The sequence below is a fragment of the Nycticebus coucang genome, unplaced genomic scaffold (genome assembly GCF_027406575.1).
Source record: "Nycticebus coucang isolate mNycCou1 unplaced genomic scaffold, mNycCou1.pri scaffold_94, whole genome shotgun sequence".
Lineage (NCBI taxonomy): Eukaryota > Metazoa > Chordata > Mammalia > Primates > Lorisidae > Nycticebus > Nycticebus coucang.
The window spans coordinates 12,844-36,202 of record NW_026515608.1 but is presented as its reverse complement, the minus strand read 5'-3'; the positions used below and the strand labels follow the sequence as shown (position 1 = coordinate 36,202).

General features: G+C 35.1%; 1 long non-coding RNA gene across 1 annotated transcript; it reads right to left on the bottom strand.

Moving 5' to 3' along the window:
• Positions 1-643: 643 nt before the first annotated feature.
• LOC128579640 (uncharacterized) lies at positions 644-23,143 on the bottom strand. Its single transcript, XR_008378239.1, has 3 exons — positions 23,011-23,143; positions 22,214-22,393; positions 644-777 (listed from the first exon to the last, which is right to left on the bottom strand). It is a non-coding gene; the product is annotated as an uncharacterized LOC128579640 (long non-coding RNA).
• Between the last annotated feature and the right edge of the window lie 216 nt (positions 23,144-23,359).

Below are 23,359 nucleotides of genomic sequence, written 5' to 3'. Positions count from 1 at the left end.
TCAAACTTGGACTCAAGCAATCTTCTTGCTTCAGCCTCTGAAGTAGCTGGAACTACAGGCCTAGGAAAACTACACCTTGCTAGTTTTTCTATTTTTAGTAGAAACACAGTCTCACTCTTGCTCCATTGCTCCAGCTGGTATTCACTCTGGGCTCCAAGAGTGAATACAACCACAACTACAAGAGTGAGCCACCCGCCCAGCCTTGTGCTTATTTTTTCAAGTAATACCACTTTATGATTAGTATTATAAAATCATTTATGTTGATATAGAAAGAGTATTTCATAAGTTAAAGTACACGACATAACAAAATTAAAAGTCAAAATTGTTTCCCAGTTATTATTGTACATTATAACAATTATCACATAACACACAGCTAGAAATGTTAAAAGAAAACAATCAATTAATGTATTGTCCTTATTAAACACTGAAACAAAGGTACTCTTTGACTACGCTGTTCCAATTCTGTGGACAACCTGATTCTTCCAGTTAACTATTCCCAATTTCATGTTTATAATTCCAGATTTTCAATTCACAAACACATATACCCATAGAAAACATATTATTTACTTTTGGAGGTACTGATAATAAATCTAAATACTTACTGACATTTCTGTAATGTAAATTAAAAGTTGAATATACTTGCCTGACCAGGGTAATATCCATATCCTTTTGAATAAGTTCAGTCTGTTTATTATTCAATTGTAATGATAAGGCATTATATTTACTCTGTGATATTTCAATTTCTTTCTTTGCTTCAAATAAACTGTCTTCAAAGGCCTAAAATTAGAGAACTTGTGTCACACGCAAACATAATAAATATAAAATAAAATAAAAATTCTGTTATGTTACCTATCTCACAAAATGACAGAGAAAAAACTCAATGATTTATTTTTCACTTAAAAAATTTGACACAAACTATAATTTTTATATCAGTCATGGATTTTTTTTCAGAAACAAAAAAATACCATGGCTTTGTGGCAAAATTTGATGTTATATTTTCAAATAATATATTATAGAATTAATTTTAACTACTTTTGTGAAGAATTAAGTAAGTATTATATCTAAATAAAGTATATCCACATAAACACCATATAATCATTATTTCTAAAAATGAACATAAAGGTTTAGGTAAAACACTAGATATTCCTATATATTCACAAAAAAAGCATTGATATACACATAAGTGGGCAGATAGAGGAAGGAGAGCAAAGGAGGAGAGAGGAAGAAAAGACTTTTTAAAAAACCTAAAATACTCAAAACCAAAAATAACTATGCTGATGAATCTGAAACACATACTAAGTCAGAGCTAAGCAAATACCTTTGTATCTCTGTGCCATACTATATAGAGAGATGGCTAGATTTTCAAATGAGAAATAGTTAAGACTAAATGCACTGACATACTTAGTAGAAGAATCCAAACTCAGAAAATGAAACTACAGACTTGTAAAAAAAGAGTTCTCAATCTCTTAAAAAGAGATTAAAAAATAAATTTGAGACTATGGCCTACATATGTAGAAGAAATTTTAAAAGCAGCACACATAGGACCTATCTAAAGCTGTTCATGTCAAAATACAATGTTACTTATGCCAAGTATTAGAATGAGGCAAGAACCCCCAGGCTCAAAGAAAAACATGTAGTTCCAGACTGGGGTATCCAACAATGTCAGAAACCTCAAAAGTACTTAATGTGGACAAATAGAGGACACTGAAACATTCCCACTCAAGATAAACCCTTAGAAAGTCTAACATTCAAAAAGACAGTCAACAAAGTGAACAAAAGAAAATAAACACTATCCTAGCAAATATCAAAACCATTTCAAAAGAACTATAAATAAACTTAACATACTAAAATTTTATGAAATAAATATTACGAAACAAAAATGCAACAACCAGGCACCCAAAGTGAAAAAAGTGACAGTTGGTATCAAAAGTAGAAGCAAAGGGATCAATAAAAAATTAATGAAATAATCCAACCAAAGCTGTTGGTAGCCTGACAAGTCATAAAACAGGTGGCAAGGAGTCCTATTTCAGATATATTCTGAAGGTAGAAAGGATAGGACCTGTTGATAAGTTGCTGTGGGGTAGCAAGACAAAGATAGGAATCAAAGATTTCTCACAGGGAGTTGGCTTGAACAAATAGGTCAGTGATTTTTAATGGGTATGCTGCATCACGCCGGTATGGCATGAGAGGATCTTAGGTGTGCCTAGAAATTTTTTAAAGATCATTAATTAAATTATTTTTGAAAAAAGTTCAAAGCCCAGCAAGTATGTTCTTATTTTTACTGTTTTTGATCTACATAATTGAAGTGTGCCATGGAAGTTTAACTATTGGTTCAAATGTGCTTTGGGATTAAAAAAGGTTGAAAAACTGTGATATAGGTGAATAGGGATTCCATTTACCATGAATGTGATAGGGCAGATTAGGAAAGGGATTGGTTTGAAGACAATCATCCAGTTGTGTGCTTCATATGAATATAATATATATTTTTAAGTCATTAGAAAATACTAGAACAAGTTCCCAATAAGCTTAAAACCTACAAAACTTTTCATAAAAAACTTAAATTGCTAGAATAAAACAAATAGCAGAACTTCACTGTACCAATAACCACAGAAGGGGAGAAATCAAAGGAGGAAAGTGGACCCATAAGTACAGGTAGTCTTAAAGGCACACAGAATTCTATCTTGGGTTTCCACTGTTGGGACATCACAGCAAAAAACAAAAATACAACTCTCTGAAGGAAGGCTTCTTGATAACAATACAGTGTCAAAGTAAATTTTTCATTGCTTCCACTGTATAGTGTACAATTTTTGAGCCATTTGACTATAAATTTAAAAATTCAAAAGTAGAAAAAACAGAAAATTTCAAAAGGATAATTAAAAATTTAATAAATATCAATACATTTAACCAAATATATGAAATCTACTCACAAAAACACTTTGCCTGGTCCTGAAAGCTTCTTAAATTTCAACTCCAGTTTTATAGGAAATGTTATACGGGATTTAAAATGGAAATTCCTAGCTTATTTTATGAAATTTGCATAATTGTTTATCCAATTTGCATAATTATTTATCAAAGTCAGAAAAAGGCAGTGCAAAAAAAGGAACATTTCAGAGCAGTATCACTTAGGAACATAGACACAAAAATCCAAAATAAGTTATACATACTAAAGAAAATTTGTGTTTATTTATAGAGTTATATCATTCCAGAAATGCAAGGATGATTTAACATAAGAAAATCTATTAATATAATTTATCACATTAATAAATTAAAGGAAAAAAGTATAAACAAATCAATAGATTCCCAAAAAAAGTTTTAAAACAATACAACACCTTTACAGAATGTTTTTTTTAATTGCCAACAAAATAGGAATATAGAGAAAATTCTGAATTTGGTAATAAGAATGCCAAAAACATCTACAAATATTATAACTAATGGTGCAATTTTTAATTAAAAATCAAGAAAAACTTGCTTTACATTTTAAAATGTCCTACAGGTTTTAACTAACATAATAAGAGGGGGAGAAAGGATATTAAATATATATTGTTAAGCGAAATAGTATACTTTTTTTTTTTTTTTGCAGTTTTTGGCAGGGGCTGGGTTTGAATTCGCCACCTCCAGCATATGGGGCCGGCACCCTAACTCCGTTGAGCCACAGGCGCCGCCCAGAAATAGTATACTCTTATTAGCTATCCATAAGATCTTACACACACATAAAAAAAAAATAAAAGAAAGAATACACACTTAGAACTAGAGTTGAGCAACATTAGAGTAAAAGATGACTACAAAACTTAATTGCTTTTCTATATAATACAACATTTACAATACCAACAAGAAATACAAAATAACAAGAAATAAATCTTATAAACCAAGGTACAATAGTTATAAAATCTTACTGAAAAATATGAAATATAACCTAAATAGACGGGAAGATATACCAGGTACATGAATGGAAAGAATCCTTACTATAAACATATCAGTTCTTTCCAAATTTATCTAAAAATACAATGCAATTTTAACAAAAATTCTAATGGTTTGCTATTGAACTTAGCTACTAGTGCTAAAATTCCTATTACTAATAAGCCAAAACTAAGACAATTTTCAAATAGGACAAAGAATAGAAAATGTTCCTACTGAAGAAAAAATTTTAATAAGCTTTGCAAATTTAAAATGCAATTCTCAAAGAGGGATAAACTAATAGGCCAAAGACACATTAAACATAATCCAGAAGCAGACCAAATAATATATATTGAAATTTGATAAAAGATGAAAATATCCTTCTACATCTTTGGGAAAAGGCTGAACTGCCCAATAAATGCCAGCGGTACTACTATGATTAAATAGAAACCCACCCAACCAGGACCAAAAACATCTATCTACCCTTCTTCCCAAACTTGTCTTCATTCATTCCATTTGTCACCATGTAACACAGCTTACTTTTTCATTGCTAATGTGTTTTATACCTCTTACCACTACAATATAAATTCTATAAAAACAGGCATTTTTAAACTGTTGCTTCTGAGTTACTGTGTAGTGCCAGTCACATACTTTATACCCAATAAACTTTTGTTGAATATGGAGAACTGTAAAATTCTTTTCTCCAAACTTACACTAACCACACCCTGTCACCAACCCTTACTCTTTAGTGTCAGGAGACTAACCCACTTCATCCAACTTCTTCAAGTTAAAAATTCGATAAAATACACCAAATCACAAAGGACACAACTTCTTTCTGCAACACATGCTTAACCAAAGCCCACTAAACTTGGCAGCAGGCACCTGGCCGCTTTTGTTTCTCTCTCTATAAAGCCCCACTCATTTCACAACTTTGGTAAGACACTCCCACTACAGTTCTCCCTGTATTAACAACCTCAAAAACCACCTATTTCTTGGGTTTCAGAAAGTTTTTAAAATTTGACATTTTGATGTTCTGACTCAGTGTGTGGACAGAATTAAGGATGTCTCATCATTACCATGGTAGAGTGAGCACTGGAAGACTCGTATCTAACCTGTTTGTGGAGATCAAAGGTCTAAGATACATAAACTTTGTTCCAGGTCCTGTGCTCTCAAATTTTTCTTAACCAAAAATGGGTAATTAGATTGTTTAGGATACATCTTCTGTTCCAGTAAATCTTTGACTTTTATTTTCCTTTTGGAAGCTTTCCATCTGAGAATATCCTTTCTCTTTCATTCTCAAAACCCTTTTCACCAAATGGTACTTTTTCACTAGACATAATTTAGAAATAAAATGGCCCTTTTGGTTTCCTGATACATGTTTAAACTATTCGGTATGCAGCATCTTAAAACACAGTCCTCTAGGAATTAGAAATATGAAAGCCTCTAAAGGAGAAAACAGCACCCAATATTCAGTGATTTCCTTAAATTAACTGCAATTATACAAAAAAACAAACATTTTTACTGGATACAGTTGCTACTCTATTGACTATAAATACTATCATATGTATCATTCCTTTATCTTTTTGAGTCAAAAGAACACAGGGATGGTAGAAAATGTCTAATATCTCTTAAAAATGCCTTCCCCACCACATATTTGATTGTAATTTGGGTTTTTTTCACAAAACAGCATATATTATTCTATTCATATCATTTGAATTAACATAATAGGAAGCCATCACCTCTGCATATTTAGTTTTTCAACAGTTAAATCTTTGCCTTCTCAAGGAAGAAATAATTTGATTTTTCAACAATATTTCCCCATTTCTTTAAAGCAGCTCCTTCTCATCTTTTTTCTGTCCTTGTCTCTCTTTTCCCATCACTGAGAAAACATTAAGTAAATTGGTCTGAAAAAGTCAGTCTGTCATTATTTGTATAGTTTGCAACATATACAAATCAGAATACATATATTTTAGACTGCAACCAAAAAATATCTAAGGATCAAATTGTATTTATTTCACTTGAAACAATATATGAAGTTTCCACAACCAAAATGGCAGCATGAGAAGCTTCAGGGAGATAACACCTCCAGAGAAAAAGCATAATTGATGAAATATACAAAAAAAAAACAACAAATGTTTGAAGGATCTGAAAATTGTCCCAAAGGCATACAGTAAATGAAGAAACATTTATTTAATAACACCTACAAAGGTCCATTAGGAACAGTGAGAATCTCTAGTATTTAAAGATACCAGCCCACTACAAGTTTAGCTTCACAGAAACACAGCCAACAACACAGACATCTTCCATAGGAGGGGCAGGACACTGGCGATCACAATCCTCTCTCCCTAGTTCCTGACCTCCTGACCATTCAGTGATCATTCGCAGGGAAGAGGCTCTACTCTGGGTATCAGAGGTCAACAGTATCTGGGTACTAATCATGATCACACTCATCCCACATCATTCATAATCATGAGGTTCAATATGGAAAGAGGCAAGACTAGAAGACAAAAAGCTATCATTTCACCAAGCACCCTACTCGTAAAGCATGAATGTCACTTGAAATAAGCGGTTCATTTTTCCTACCCCAAGCTTAAAAACAGTGCTTCAGACATTGTGCCTAAGAGTAGAGGCAGGCAATAAGAACAAAGAACTAAGATATTTCTTCCCTATTAAACTAACTCTGTTTGAAGCAGACAGTGGAGAAATATATTTACATTTTATAAATATATTTATATTTTTTATATGTTATATATTATGAAAAACTGAATTTGTTAGCAAACTAAGGAAAACCTGGGATCTTCATGAGAGTAACAAGATAAACTGCAGGCCAACCAGATAACTGGAAAAAACACTGCTAGTAGAGCCCTCGAAGGCTATAAACTTTTAAAGACTGGCTGTATCAAAAACCATCTCTGCAAGCCAGAGCAATAAGGCAAGAAAAAGAAATAAATAGCATCAAAACAAGAATGAAAGAAGTAAAACTATCTCTGTCCAGAGACAAAATGATCTTATATGTAGAAAATGCTAATCATGATTCCATGGAAAAAACTGTTGGAACTAATAAACAAACGCAGCAAAGATACAGGACACAAAATTAAAATACAAAAATCAGTTGTGTTTCCATGCACTAACAATGATCAATCCAAGAAACAAAAACTAAAACAAATCACTAAGAAAAAAACGCACTTACAACAGCATAAAAGAGAATAAAATACCTAAGAGAAAACTTAGCCAAAGAGGTAAAGGGCATATATACCGAAAACTACAAAACACTACAGAAAGAAATTAAAGGTGACATGAAAAATGGGAAGAAACAGAGTGTTACTAAAATGGAAGACTTAATACTGTTAAGATGTCAATACTACCCACAGTGATCTGTAGATTCAATACAATCCATACCAAAAATCCCCATTACCATTTTTTTAAAAATGGAAAAATCAATTCTAAAAATCATACAGAATCTCAAGAAAACCTAAACAGCTAAGACAAATTTTAAAAAGAACAATAAAGTTGAAGGTCTTACATTCCCTGATTCTGTAATTATTAAAAAGCTACAGTAATCCAAACAGTGTGGTACTGGGAGAGAAAAATCCAGATAAGAGACTAATATATACAATAGAAAGCCTAGAAAGAAACTCTCATATATGTAGCAAAATAAATTTTAAAAAAGGATACCAAGACCGTTGGATGAAGAAAAGACAATCTTTTCAACAAATGGTGTTGGGAAAACTGGATATCCACATATAAAATAATTATACTAAAAAAAATCTTGTATCATATACAGGTATACTTAGTTTTACCATAGTTCTTTATTGTGCTTCACAAGACATTGCACTTCTTATAAATTAAAGGGTTGAGGCAATCCTGCAATAAGCAAGTCTATCAAGAGGCATTTTTTTCTAACAGCACGTGTGGACTTCGTTTATTTGTATTACATTTTGGTAATTCTAGGAATATTTCAAATTTTTCCAATATTATTGTATCTTTTATGGTAATCTGTAATCTTTGCTGTTACTGTCCTAATTGTTTGGAGGAGTTCATTCACGAGATTTAAGGCAAGATACCATGTATAAAACATAAAAGTACAAGGCTGAGGCTCGGCGGCCACAGCACAGTGATTAGGGCACCAGCCACATACACCAAAGCTGCTGGGTTCAGGCCCAGGCCAGGTAAACAACAATACCAACTGCATCCCCAAAATAGCCGGACATTGTGGCAGGCTAAAAAAATAGTCCCAGCTACTTGGGAGGCTGAGGCAAGAGAATCACTTAAGCCCAAGAGTTGGAGATTGCTGTGAGCTGTGACACCACAGCACTCTACCCACAGCGACAAAGTGAGACTGTCTCAAAAAACAAACAAACAAAAAAAAACCAGTACAAGGTTGAGCAGCAAGTGCTGATGTTGAAGCTACAGCAAGTTGTCTAGAAGATGTAACTAAGATTTTCAATGCAGACAAAACAACCTTCTATTAAAAGAAGATGCCATCTATGACTTTCACAGCTGGAGAGAAGTAAATCCCTGCCTTCTAAGCTTAACAAGATTTAACTTGTTGTAAAATAAGTTAACTTGTTAACTTTCTAACTCTCTTGTTATGGGCTAAGGCAGTTGGTGACTTAAGTCGAAGACCATGCAATATTTCCTATTCCAAAACGCATAGGACCTTTAAGAATTATGCTAAATAACACTTCCTGGCTCTACAAATAGAAGAATAATGCCTATATATCAGTACCTCTGTATACAGCATGCTTTGCTGAATACAGTATTTAAAACAGATTGTTATTACCTATTGCTCACAAAAAAGATTACTTTAAAAATACTACTGCCATTGACAATATCTTAGTTAACCCAAGAGCTCTGATTGTCATTTATAAAAAGATTAATGCTTTTTTATGCCAGGTAACACAGTATCAGTTTACAGCCCATGGATTAAGAAAGATTCACATTCTAGAATATGAAACCAAATGTTTGAAGGATCTGATCTGTTATTAAGAACATTTGTAATTCATGAGAGAAGGTCAAAATAGTAACATTAACAGGAGTTTGAAAGAATTTGATGCCAACCCTCAAGGATGACTTTGAGGGGTTCAAGATTACCATGGAATAAATAATTATAGATGTTGTAGGAAATCAAGAGAATTAAAAGTAGAGTCTGAGATGTCACTGAATTGCTCCAGTATCATGTTAACATTCAATAAATGAGAATTGCTTTTTATGACATAAAAAACAAAACCATTTTCTTGAGATGGCATATATTCCGGTGAAGATACTGTGAACACTGTTCAAATGGTAACAAAAAACTGAGAATATTCCGTAACTTTAATTTACAAGACAGCTGAAGTTTTGGCAGGATTGATTCTAATTTTTGAAGTTCTACTGCAGATAAAATGCTATCAACAGCATGCCATGAAAAATCCTTCATAAAGAAAAGTCAATTAGTGTGAAAAGCTTAATGGAAGAAAAAGTACCCAATGTACTCAGCCCTACTATGAAACTAATTTAGGGTTTTCACATGAAAGCTATAACCCAGTTACAACCTAAGAATAGGAGGAGGAGGGAAAGAGAGGGGAGGGAGGGGGGGAGATAGGTAGAGGGAGGAGGATTGGTGGGATTACACCTCCGGTGCATCTTACAAGGGTATATGTGAAACTTGGTAAATGTGGAATGTGTCTTGACACAGTAACTGAGAGAATGCCAGGAAGGCTATGTTAACCAGTGTGATGAAAGTGTGTCAAACAGTCTGTGAAGCTAGTGTATGATGCCCCATGATCATATCAATGTACACCGATATGATTTAATAAAAAAAAAGAAAGAAAGAAAGAAAGAAAACGAAACAGAAAAACTGAAATGTGAAGTAAATCGATTTTTCAATTTTTATAGAGAGGTATTGAAAGGATAAGAAAAGATTCACTAAATGGGGGAGGGAATTATAAATTCTCAGAATTTTGGCAGGGAATACTTTGTTCTACCTTTCCACAACTCATTCTCCAGAATTACATATGTCCAAATTATACTCCAGAACCTGTTTTTTTTTTTTTCTTTTAAATACTTATCGGCATGTTTGTTACAAATAAAAGAACAGTGCATTTAGATTGTGATTTTAAAAGAGATGATAAGATTGGCAAGATGTAAAGCGTTTCAAAGGCAAAGAGAATGTTTCTATTTTGTTTTTGAGAAATGATAGATAATGTGTTTTCATCAAATACTATACATATTTAAACCCTCATTCCTGGATATTACTTCTTCTTATTCATTTAAATGTGAATAATTCATTATGCTTCTAAAATTAACTATCAAATCCATAACAAATTAAATTCAATAATTAAGTTGAAAATAAAAAGGGATTAAAGGGTAAAAAAAAAAAGAATTACCACAGCCACCTCGCCTTCACCAAACACCACCCTAAGCAGTTAGCAGCCATCAAAAATAAGGCAAGATTATCCATAGCAAAAAGATGACAACTTGATGAAGACACAGATAATGGTTAGCATTTGTCAGAAATACTGTATTTTTTAATTATGATATATACATTGTTTTTTAGACATAATGTTATTGCACAGACATCAAGGACTTCATGTACAAGATAGCTGACCAGAGACAGGTAATTGCCAGACCATCTCAGAAAGAAGGAAAAGTTTTACCTGACAAAAACACATCTCAAGTATAATTCTGAAAGAAATTTGCCAGGAACTACTAGAGATTCCATGGGAAGAAGCTGCAGAGCAGACCAAAGAGCAAGATATCAACAGAGAACAAATGCAAGAAATTTAGAGTCCTGTAGCGAGGGTAAGTGGAGATTTTGTTTCTCTCCTCTTCATGCTTCTAATGTTGTACTGGCCAGCAGTGGAATTATAGACAAATGCCAGCACACTGATTTCAAATTAAGCAAGAGTCCTTTATTGGGCCAGCCAGTCAAGAGCAGGCTCACACACAAAGTCTCTTGACCCCCTTGAAGTAGGGGTGCAAAGTTTTTATATGGCATTTCAAGCAGGGGATGGAAAGTCCTAGCGTAAGCAGAATTTTATAGAATCTAATGTCTGCAAGGTTAGAGCTATGGGGAGGGATCTTACAGAGGGTCAAAAACTACACACAGACAGACCAGACAGACTTGTGACAGTACTGTGGTTTCCACAAGATTTCTTCAGTTGTCACAGGATTTGGCAGCTCTCAGCTAAATTTCCTTCCTGTTTCTGCAGGGTTGCTGCTTGTTCAAGGGGCTATTTTGGTTATAAAAGGGGGGTGGGGGGGCAGGGCAAGCTCTTAACAAAATGGAGTAAGTCTGGTTCACTTGCCCAAAATAGATGGAGTTAGGGCAACACACTAGTAACTAATAAGCAGCCCCCCCAGAGCTGCTAAAGAGCTTTTCTACCATTATAAACCCCAAAGCTTGCTGCTACCAATGAAGTGGGAGCTTCTTAAAGACAGAGCAGTGGGATACCAGCCCCATCAAGGTCACTCCCTGTTACCACAGACCTGAGCTGGGATGCCAGGTGCCATACTGCTTCTCCACCGTTGTCTGCCTCTGTCCTCCCAAGGGAGGTCCAGTCCTTGTGATTTTGTATCCCTTCCCCACATAAACTTTTCCTGATTCTGGCCTAGACTGCAGTAGCCATATGGGCCACTGGGTCTGGGGGGATGTGTGATCTCAGAGTTTGAACATTCCAGGCAGGCTGCCAGCTCTCAAGACTCCTTCCTCACCCTCATACCCTGCCCACTGCTGCTGAGCAGCACAGGTACCCCAAGGGACAACTGACCCAGGGTTCCCAGGAGCAACTGCTTCTCCTGTGTTGGTGTGTCCACTAAACACTGAGGCTCCCAGAGTAGGGCTCACACCTTTCACCTTAAAAACCAGCAGTGGACCCATGGGTACTAGAACTGACTCCAAGCCCCCTGCCTGCCAGCCTTCCCAGGTACCACTTGCCCAGCTGCTCCAGAAGAGCAGGGCATACTTCAAAGCGAGGGGATATTAAACCTGCTTGAACACTCCATGGGCAACTCAGAACCAGCATGCTTTTCCCTGGCATGATCAAGGACTGAACTTAGAGGACCAGGAAACAGGCCTGCAAGCCAGATCCTCTCTACCAGGAGTCAATAGTGTTGCTTGGGGGCATGGAGGAGAAATTTGTGAACTAATCTTGGGAGGCAAAAGAGCCCACACAAGCAAAACTGAAAGGACAGTGCAATGAGGGTCTAAGCTGCAACACCATAGTAGAGAACCCTTCCCAGGTTCAGAAAAAGCTACACTTTCAGTCCAGGATAGGATCCTAGGCAGGGAAGCTCCTAACCTGTGGCACCACTGCTGGTAAGCTCAGCTACTTTGGACTGCAGCTTGAAATCAGAAGCCAGAAGAAGACCTGGAGATACAGGAGGAGGAAGAAGAGTGAAACCCAATCCCAGCAGCCGGTCTGTGAACCCCAGATGGCCTCTACCTGACAAGTAGATTTTCTGGCTTGGCAGGGCCACTTTAGTCCTTCCCCAGTGGCTTTCTGCAGCAACTTGAGAACAGATCCTAGACCCCCAGCCAAGCTAGCTTTTATTACTTCTTCTGATGGACTAGAATTAGTTATAGGTCCCCAAAACAATACTAAAGGTGGATCTTTCTGAATTTGCCACCTACTGGCAGGGAGGACAATCTGTACAGCCCATAACAGCATTTATGACTCAATCACACAGGGCATAGCTGACTTTTACCCATAAGAATGAGCTACTACTATTTCAGAGTTGTAACTGGGCATGCCAATAAAATTCACACTGTTAAGAAGACCACAAGGCTAGGAAAGAGAAAGGATTTCAAAGATCTCAATCTTCCCTTGTCAACAAGAGACAGGGTATCTGCCCAATGCATATAGTACACCAGTAAAGCCTACGAATAACTAACAATTGGGAAAACAACCACACTAAGGATATCTATAACTAAGACACCCATCCAGAATCGTAGCTAGCCATGTATAAACAAAGCTGAGGGAATTCATTATCACTAGAGCTGCCCTACCTGACATGTTAAAAGGAGTCCTTCAGACTGAAACAAAAAAAAGCAGGACAGTTACTCCAAACCATATGAAGAAATAAAGATTTCTGTCCAGGCACCGTGACCCCATGCCTGTAATCCCAGGACTCTAATAGGCAGCAGTGTGAGGATTGACTAAGGCCACGAAATTCAAGATCAGGCTGGGCAAGAGAAAGACCCCACCTCTACAAAAAATAGAAAAATTAGCTGGACCTAGTGGCATGTGCCTGTACCCTCAGCTACATAGGAAACTGAAGCGGGATAATCACTTGAGCCTAGGAGTTTGAAGTTTCAGTGAGCTATGGGGATGCCACTGCTCTCTAGCCCAAGTAAGAGAGAAAGACTTGCTCTCAAAAAATAAATAAATATATTTTTTTAGAAAAGATTTCCAGTAAAGATAAATATCAATATGTGGGCAAATATAAAAGCCAATGTTGTTATATATTTGGCTTCTTGACTTCTAACTCTACTTTTTATTTCCTACGTGATTTCAAAGACATACATAAAACATGTATCAATCTGTGTCACTGGGCAAAGAACATATAAAAATGTAATTTGTGACAATAACATAAAGTGGAGGGGCAGAGCTATATAGAATCAAATTATTTTATATCCCATTAAAGATATTCAGTATCAAATAAAAATTAGACTGCTATAAATTCAGGACGGTATCTGTAGCCACCATGGTAACCACAAAGAAATTATCAATAGAATATATACAAAAATATTAAAAAAGAATTACAATGTGTCACTACAAACCATCAACACAAATAAAAGTAATAACAGAAGAAATGATCTACAAAAAAGAGGTAATATATACAGAGAAAAAATAAGAAAATGGCATGAGTTTGTTATTCCATATTAGTACCCTGTTTCCCCAAAAATAAGAAAGTGTCTTATTTTAAGGTGTGCTCCCAAAGATGCGTTAGGTCTTATTTTCAGGGGACGTCTTATCTTTCCTGTAAGTAGGTCTTATTTTCGGAGGATGTCTTATTTTGGGGGAAATGGGGTAATTATTTCAAATGTAAATGATTCATCTCTCCACTCAAAAACAAAAGATTGGCAGAATCAATAAAGAAAACATTATACAACCATACAAATTCAAAGACACAAACAGGTTAAAGGTACAAGAATAAAAAAAGATACTCCATGCAAATAGAAACCAAAATAACGGTAGATACAATATCAGACAGACTTTAAGTCAAAAATGGTCACAAGATAGCAAGGAGAGCAAAATACATGTATACTTGTCAAAAATTCAATTCATCAAGGACATGTAACAATTAAAGGGAGAAACAGGAAATTATATAACAATAGTTGGAGATTCAATACCCCGCTTTAAATGACGGATAAAGCATCTGCACAGAAGGTCAATAAGGATATGGACGTCTTAAAGAACACTATAAACCAAGTACACCTAAGAGGCCTACTCTATCCCCAAACAGCAGAATACCCATTATTCTCAAGTACATATGGAACATACGCCAGAACATAAAGTCTTTTCTGAACACATGGAATGGAACTAGAAACTAACAGCAGAAGTAATAAAGGAAAATTCACAAATATGTGGAAATTAACCCACACTCAAACAACCAATGAATTAAAGGTAATCCAAGGGATTTATAAAATGTTTCCAGATGAGTAAAAACAAAAACACAACATACAAAAACAGCAAGGCAGCTGTTCAGAAGGAAGTTTACAGCTATTATTGTCTGCATTAAAAAAAAAAAAAGTATCTCAAATTAATAACCTAACTTTGTACTTTGAGGTCAAAAACAGAATAGCAAATTAAACCCAAAGATACAAGAAAATAATAAAACTAAAAAAAAAAATAAAGACACATTATTTTTCAGTTACGAAACTGAAAAAAGACAACCTAAATAAATGAAAGAAATAACATGTTGATGGATCAGAACACTTACTCAAACATCAGGATAGAAATTGTAAAAAAAAAAAAGGTGAAAAATAAAAATAAAGGAAATCAATTAAAACTAAAGTTGATTCTTTGACAAGACCAACACAATTGGCAACCCTTAGCTAGATTGACAATAGAGACAAAGATGCAAATAACTGAAATCATGAACAAAGTTAGAGCACTAATATCAACCATCAAAAATAAAAAGTATTATTAGAAAATGCTATAATCTATTGTATATCAACAGATCAGATAATCTTTGAACTGCACAAATAGCATCTATGGACAAATATACAGATTACCTAAACTGACTCAAGAAGAAACAAAAAGAGACTGAATCAGCTATTGAAACCTCCCTACACAGAAATCTACCAAACATTTAAAGAATTTATGCCAGTCCCTCTCAAAATCTCCTAAAAGCTAGAAGAGGTGGAAAACTCCCTCTTTTTGTAAGAACAGCCTTATTCTAATACCAAAGCTAGAAAAAAGATAAAGATATCCCAATAATGTAAGTATGATTTAACATTCAAAAATCAATGTAATACACCATACCAATAAAATGAAAGACAGAAACTTCATGATCGTTTCAATAGGTGCAAGAAAAAGCATAGCAAAACTCAATATGCCCTTCCTAATTAAAAAACTCACCAAAATAGGAATATAGAAGGAAACTTCAATTTAATATAGTAACATCAACAAAACAAACTCATAGCTAGTATCATACTTGAGGATGAAAGAGCGAATGCTTTCCCACCCTTGAAATCAGAGAAATCAGAAACAAGACACAATGTCTTCCCTTTCCTTTTCTATTCAACATTGTACCAGTGGTTCTAGCCAGGGTAACATAAACTAATTAAATAAAAAGCATATAGATTGGAGAGGAACAAGTAAAACTATTTCTACTTGCAGATGCATAAAATATGCAGAAAATCCTAAGCAATTTACTAAAAAACTATCAGAATTATACTAAACCTCTTCAAAAAACTTGTAGTATACATGATCAATATACAAAGATTAATTGTGTATCTATACACTAGGAATGGAAGATCTGAAAGAAAATTTAAGAAACAATTGATTGAAAAATAAAATTTCATGAATACATTTACCCAAAGAAGTGCAAACTTAAACTCTGAAAACTATGAAACTGAAAAAAAAAAAAATAAAGACAACCTAAATAAATGAAAGAAATAACGTTGACGGATCAGAACACTTATTCAGATGGCAATTCTCCCCAGATTGATCTAGTGATTCAATGTAATCTCTATCAAAATTTCAGCTGGGGGCTGGGTGCGGAGGCTCATGCCTGTAATCCTAGCACTCTCAGAGGCCAAGGCAGGTGAACTGCCTGAGCTCACAGGTTTGAGACCAGCCTGAGCAAGAGCTAGACCCCGTCTCTAAAATACAAAAAAAAAAAAAAAAATAGCCAGGTGTTGTGGCAGGTACCTATAGTCCTAGCTACTCAGGAGGCTGAGGCAAGAGAATCACTTGAGCCTAGGAGTGTGAGGTTGCTGTGCACTATGATGCCACGGCATTCTACTGAGGGCAACAAAGTGAGATTTTTGTCTCAAAAAATTCTTTTCTCAGCTGGATTTTTTTTTTTTGCAAAAACAGAAAGTCTGATTCTATAATTCTTACTAAAATTCAAGAGATTCAGAATAACCAATCTTGAAAAAGAAAAATAAATTTGGAGGACACACATTCCAATTTGTTTTTTTTTTTTCTTTTTTTATTAAATCGTAGCTGTGTACATTGATATGATCATGGGGCATCATTCACTAGCTTTACAGACCGTTTACCAAGTTTCACATATACCCTTGTAAGATGCACCGCTGGTGTAATCCCACCAATCCCCTTCCCTCTACCCACCTCCCCCCTCCCTCCCCTCCCTTTCCCCCTTCCCCTTATTCTTAGGTTGTAACTGGGTTATAGCTTTCATGTGCAAACCCTAAATTAGTTTCATAGTAGGGCTGAGTACATTGGGTACTTTTTCTTCCATTCTTGAGATACTTTACTAAGAAGAATATGTTCCAGCTCCATCCATGTAAACATAAAAGCGGTAAAGTCTCCATCTTTCTTTAAGGCTGCATAATATTCCATGGTGTACATGTACCACAATTTATTAATCCATTCAAGGATCGATGGGCACTTGGGCTTCTTCCATGACTTAGCAATTATGAATTGAGCTGCAATAAACATTCTGGTACAAATATCTTTGTTATGATGTGCTTTTTGGTCTTCTGGGTATATGCCCAGTAGAGGGATTACAGGATTGAATGGCAGATCTATTTTTAGATCTCTAAGTGTTCTCCATATCTCTTTCCAAAAGGAATGCATTAATTTGCATTCCCACCAGCAGTGCAAAAGTGTTCCCTTTTCTCCACATCCCCGCCAACATCTCTGGTCTTGGGATTTTGTGATATAGGCTAGTCTCACTGGAGTTAGATGGTATCTCAAAGTAGTTTGATTTGCATTTCTCTGATGATTAAAGATGATGAGCATTTTTTCATATGTCTGAAGGCCGCGTGCCTGTCTTCTTCAGAGAAGTTTCTCTTCAAATCCCTTGCCCAGCCTGCGATGGGATCCCTTGTTCTATTCTTGCTAATGCGTTTGAGTTCTCTGTAGATTCTGGTTATTAAACCTTTGTCAGAGACATAACATGCAAATATCTTCTCCCATTCTAAGGGCTGTTTGCTTGCTTTACTTACTGTGTTCTTGGCTGTGCAGAAGTTTTTTAGTTTGATCAAGTCCCAGTAGTGTATTTTTGAAGCTGCTTCAATTGCCCGGGGGTTCCTCCTCATAAAATACTCGCCCAGCCCGATTTCTTACACATTCTAATTTGAAAACTTGCTACAAAACTGCAGCAATAAAGACAAAGACACAAGGATAGATCTACATAGATGAAGGAACAGAACTTTGGTCTAAACCCTATTTTTATTGATACTCAATAAAAATGTCTTTGCATTTTCTTTGGGGGAAAAGAATCATCTTTTCAAGATACGGTACTGTAACAACAGAATAACACAAAAGAATTAAGTTAGATTCATATTTCACGCCATATTAAAAAGCTAACTCAAAATAAATCAAAGAACCTAAGACACAAAACAATAAACTTTAGAAGGAAACATAGTTGTCAATATTCACAACCTTTGGTTAGGCAATGATTTCTTAAATCTGACACCAAAAGCACTAGCAATGCCAAATAAATAAATAAATAAATAAAAACCCTGATAAATAAAATGTCATCAAAATGAAAAACTTTTGGGCCAGGCACAGTGGCTCATACCTGTAATCCTAGCACTCTGAGATAGGTGGATTGCCTAAGCTCATGGGTTTGAGACCAGCCTGAGCAAGAGCGAGACCTCCATCTCTAAAAATAGCCAGGCGTTGTGGTGGGCGCCTATAGTCCCAGCTACTTGGGAGGCTGAGCCAAGAGAATCACTTGAGCCCAAGTGTTTGAGGTTTCTATGAGCTATGATGCCATGGCACTCTACCACAAGTGACAAAGTGAGACTCTCTGTCTCAAAAAAAAAAGAAAGTAAAAAAGAAATCTTTTTTGTTTTAAAGAACACCATCAAGGTCTGGTGCAATGAGTAGCAACTGCCTACAGTGCTGGCTACTTAGGTGGCTGAGGCAAGAGGATCAGTTAAGCTCAGCAGTCAGTGTTACAGTGAATTATGACTGGGCCATAGCACTCCAGCCTGGGTGATGGAGCAAGTGAGAAGAATGAAGAAAGAAAAAAATAACACACAAAATTGGAGAAAATATTTTTTCTTTTTTTTTGCAGTTTTTTGGCCAGGGCTGGGTTTGAAACCGCCACCTCCGGCATTTGGGGCTGGCGCCCTACCACTTTGAGCCACAGGCACCACCCCTGGAGAAAATATTTTTAATTTATAGATCTGATAAGGAACTTGTATCCAGTATACATAGATGAAAAGGATTTGGATAGACATTGCTGAGAGGTATATAAATAGCCAATAATACATGAAAAGATGCTCAACATCATTAGCCATAAAGAAAATACAAATCAGGTGGTACCCGTAGCTCAGTCAGTAGGGTGCCAGCCACATACAACCAAGGCTGGCGGGTTTGAACCCAGCCCAGGCCAGCTAAAACGATGACAACTACTGCAACAACAACAACAAATAGCCGGGCGTTGTGGAAGGTGCCTGTAGTCCCAGCTACTTGTGAGGCTGAGGCAAGAGAATCGCTTGAGCCCAGAAGTTTGTGGTTGCTGTGAGCTGTGATGCTACAGGACTCTATCCAGGGAGACAGCTTGAGACTCTGTCTCAAAAAAAAAAAAAAAAAAAAAAAGAAAGAAAGAAAGAAAATGCAAATGAAAACTACAATATGCTATCACTTCATATCCATGAGGGTAGCTATAAGAAAAAAAAAGGAGATAATAATAAGTGTTGACTAGGAATGAAGAAATCGAATCCCTGTACATGGCTGTTCAGAACATAAAATGGTTATGTTGTATCTACGTACAGGTTTACAGTTCCACCAAAGCTTAAAAACAGAGTTACTATATGAGCTAATAATTTCATTCCTAGGTATATACTTAAAATATATGTAGATGTAGGGAGAAAAAGTAGTGATGATTTTACAATTTTGTGCATAATTTAAAAACTACTGAATTTTGTATTTCAAATAGATTAAGTATATAGCATGTGAGTTCTATTTCTTCTAAAAAAGCTTTCTTACTGCAAAGAAAGGATGCAAACTTTTCTTACTGACAAGACAATGTAATTGTACAACTTAGAAAAATGAAAAAGTACGTACAGCCTTGGCACCCATAGCACAGTGGTTACGGTGCCAGCCACAAACACCAAGAGTGGTGGGTTCAAACCCTGCCCAGGCCAGCTAAACAACAATGACAACTATAACAAAAAATAGCTGGGCATTGATTAATTAATTAATCAAAATTAATTCACAATTCAGTATACCTCAGTATACCTCCCATCTGATTTCTAACAATTCCCTCAAAATTAATTCATAATTCAGTATACCTCCCATCTGCTTTCTAACTTTTCACTAAAACTAATAAAAATGATTCTTAGTATTCTAACCTAATGAAGAAATACAGGGCTTTTGACTTACAAAGAAATGAATAAAAACGTAGGCTTCCACTTAGGCACAGTAGCCATTGCCTATAAGCCGAGCACTTTGGGAGGCCAAGGTAGGAGGATCACTTGAGGCCAGGAATTTAAGACCAGCTCTATCAATGTGAGAACCTGTCTTCCCCCCAAAAATAAAAATTTAAAACTAAAGTCATAGTAGTATATACCTATAGTTCTAGCTACTCAAGGGGTGGAGATGGGAAGACCACTTGATTTCAGGGGGTTGAGGCTGCAGTGAGCTATGACTGCACCATTGTACTCCAGCCTGAGCAAAACAGAGAAATCCTATCTCTTAAAAAAAAAAAGGAACAAAAGAAAAAATAGACTTCCCTGCCAAACAGTGAGTCAAATTATATAACCAAAATACCTAAAACCATAAAAATAATAGGAAATACAGAGATGTGAGATTGAATCACAAATCAGTAAATTATTGAGTAAATGATGTGGAACACGCATGAGGAATTTCTCACATACGCAAGGAAATTTGGATCTGTGAGACTGCATCACAAATCAGTAAACTATTGAGTAAGTGACATGGAACATCATACTCAAAAATGAATTCTTAATTAAGACTCTGAAGTAAAGAACACTTAGTTATATATAGCTCCTAAAGTAAAAACATTAGAGAAGAAAATAATAAATTTGATTTTATACAAACTCACAAACTTTTGAAAGTTCAATTCACCTTACATAAGGTTCAAAAAACAGGAGGCATATTTGTAATATATAAAATAAAGCATCAGTATCCAAAATAAAAAATGCTTATGAATAAATAAGAAAAAGACAAACACCTCAATAGAAAAAAATGTCGCATAAGTAAAAAGTCATTGGATATCACAGAACTGATTATTTGAATGAATATAAGGAAATAAAAATTATCATCAAATACTCATATAGCTGTAAATTAACAAAAGCAAGTACCACTTACCCTTATCACATACCAAACTGTTTGAAGGATGTAGAGAAGTAGAAACTGATATAAAATTAAGAAAACAAATGCACCAAAATTCATTTATCTCAATGGCTCTGGCTCAGGCTCAGTCATTCTCTGATCGTGCACTAACAGATTTAAGATACTGCCTGAAATATCTGCAATGGATTGATTTACACAATCAAAAAGACATATCCTCCTCCCCTATCTTAAATATTTACACACATACACATACACATACACACACACATCCACTGAGGTGTCCCTCAGTATCCAAGGAGGATTGGTTCTAGGACCCTTTGCAGATACCAAAATTCAGACACTCAAGTCCTTTATAGAAATGCCAGAGTACCTGTGTAGAACCTACCCATATCCTCCCATATACCTTAAACCACCTCTAGATGATTTATAATATCTAATACAATGTAAGTAGTTGTAATACTATATTTTTATTTGTATTAATTTTAATTATTACGTAGTTATTTTTTATTATTTTTTTCCAAATACTTTCAACCCATTTTGGCTGAATTCACCAAAGCAGAACCCACGGACACTAAGAGCCAACTATCTCTATGTGTTGAATAGCTGTACATACACATGTATTTATATATTTTTAAAAGTACATGCGTATATTTACCACCACTACCATTTGTTTCTGACCTTTTCAACAAAATTTATGGTAAGAAAGAAACCCGAAATTTGGTGGGAAAAGAAATGAGCAAAACTCCTCATAAGACAAAGAGAATGCCGCAAAAAAGTATTATTTTGGAAAAATGCTGATCAAAAAGGATAGAAAAACCCATGGTTTCATTTGATTAGCCTTTAAAAAAAGATGTAGGAATATTATGATGATTTATTATAACTTTTATCTTCTATAAAAATAAAATTTATTATTCAAATTTTTATTTGAATAAGGCCCTTTAAAGCCAAAGAAAGCATCATCTGAGAACTACGATTTTTTTTTCAATTTTTTTTATACTTTATTTTTTTAAAGGACCTGGGATTAAAGTCAATACTATATTGCAATGAATTCTAGCTATAATTATAAATTTAAAAAAGTCAAAACCCAGGACTCTAAATATGTTTTTTCAAAACACATTTTATTTCAAAATGCAATAGCCTTTATTTTTTAATGATTACATTTTAGGATAACTATTTGAAGTCAGTTTCCTGCTTTGCAACATCAATTTTTAAAAAGCTGTGGGTCTTAAGTGAAAGAATATAAATTAATGCTAGTCCCCACTGGTGGATTTGAATATATAAGTTGTTATTTAAAGAAAATAACATGTTTTAAGTTTCCTACAAGAAGTTAGATCCAAACAAGCAGCGTGGATTCCATTCTTGTTGTATACCTTTATTTTTGCATCAATGCTGTATTTTTCTTTTCTCCAGTGTGCTTCTTGCTTCCTCAGTTTCTCCAGGTCATTTAGCAAGTCAGTGCAGCGGGTACTTAATTTCTCATTTTCCTCCTTCAGATTTTTTATAACTAGTCTGTTTTGCTCTTCTTTATTCTGTACACACTCCTTTGTGTCCTGTAGAACAGTACCAGAAGGGCCAATAAACAAACAAAAAAACCCACCAAAACATGAAAAAAATGTGAGAACTAATCAGCAAATATAAACTGTGCAGTTTTACCCTCATAGCAGCTTCTTCTATATTTGATAGCCAAGGTCACCTGTGTACTTTTATTGGCCTCTTTTCGTGCAGGTGGATGGGTCATGTTTTTTCACTGGATGACAGCTTTGATGAGTACACATTTGCAAAGAGCCCATTAATTGATCAAGCTGCCTTTGATGCTGTCCCCAGCTATTTTTGAGACCCACACAGACATATCCTCCCAGACCTGGATATTATCAATTAATAATGACAGTCCCATCAGAATCTAATTACAAGAAGCCACATATTCACACTCCTACTTTCTTAGCTCCATTTCCATCATTAACTATTTATCTGACAGTTATAAAGCTTGGAGTTCTAGCTTTAAAGCATCTTTATCAGAGTTTCTGCATGTGAAAAAACTGTAATGTATAGCAGGGCCTAAGGCAATTTTTCCTCCAAGCCTGTCACTTCCTGGGCCACAAAGGCTCACAAAGCTTAAAGCAGGACTTCAAAGCAACAGTCCTACAAAACTATGTACAAGTCAACATACCTTAACTTCTTGACTTTTATCTTTAAATTTCTTCTCCAAGTCACTGAATTCTTTCCTTAAAAAAGCATTTTCTTCATCTACTGCAATCTTCCGTTTTACAAGGTCATTTATTTACTGTTTTAGTAATGATTCTCTCTGTGGAAAAAAAATTTACTTATTGGTAAGCTTTTATTTTTAAGAAAAAAATATTTTATTTGAAAGGTTTTAGATTATGGTTACTAATATTAGGATTAACTAGCTTTCATATAATGTCTATAACCATAATTTTCATTTTTATATGACATACTTATGGATTTCCAACCGAAATATATAAGTATAATGCCTATTTATGATGAACACACAAAAACTG